Genomic DNA, 557 nt, shown 5'->3' with positions numbered 1-557 from the left:
CCCGCCCGGGTTGGGCTAGGCCCGCGGAGCCTTCTGTCGCGGCCTGTGGCCCCAGAGAGCGCAGAGGAGCACGCGGGGAATCAGGCTCGGGGTTGGGCCAGGGTCGCCCCCGGTGTCGGTGCCAGAGCCGGCCCGGCACCCGTGGTGTTCTTGTTCCCGTACTCCGGTGCCTACCGTGGGGCCTGGCACACTGCAGTCTGCGGATGATGCCAGCCCAGACCTCTGGCGCTTTCCACATCTCCCCGGTGAAAACCGAAACTCTGTACTTTTTCTCTGGCCTTCCACAGTCACGAGCCGGGCGCCTGTATTTTGGGTGTGCTGTGTGCCATATGCCTGGGACCCGTTTTCTTACAACTGCAGCCCCACATTCCTCCGCAGAGGGAGGTGGCCAAGGGCACAGACTGCATCCCTCTTCCGGGCTTCAGATCCGGGCTCTTCCACCTCCGAGCTCTGTGACTGAGTGCCCCGGTTCCCTTCCGTCCGTGGAGGGGAAGGCCTCTCTTGGCATCCCGGAGGTTTTGTTAGGATTAAATGCCGTAATATATGCAATCAGTGCT

This window comes from Suricata suricatta, chromosome 9, assembly GCF_006229205.1.
Source record: "Suricata suricatta isolate VVHF042 chromosome 9, meerkat_22Aug2017_6uvM2_HiC, whole genome shotgun sequence".
NCBI classification, from domain to species: domain Eukaryota; kingdom Metazoa; phylum Chordata; class Mammalia; order Carnivora; family Herpestidae; genus Suricata; species Suricata suricatta.
This window is presented reverse-complemented; position numbering follows the sequence as displayed.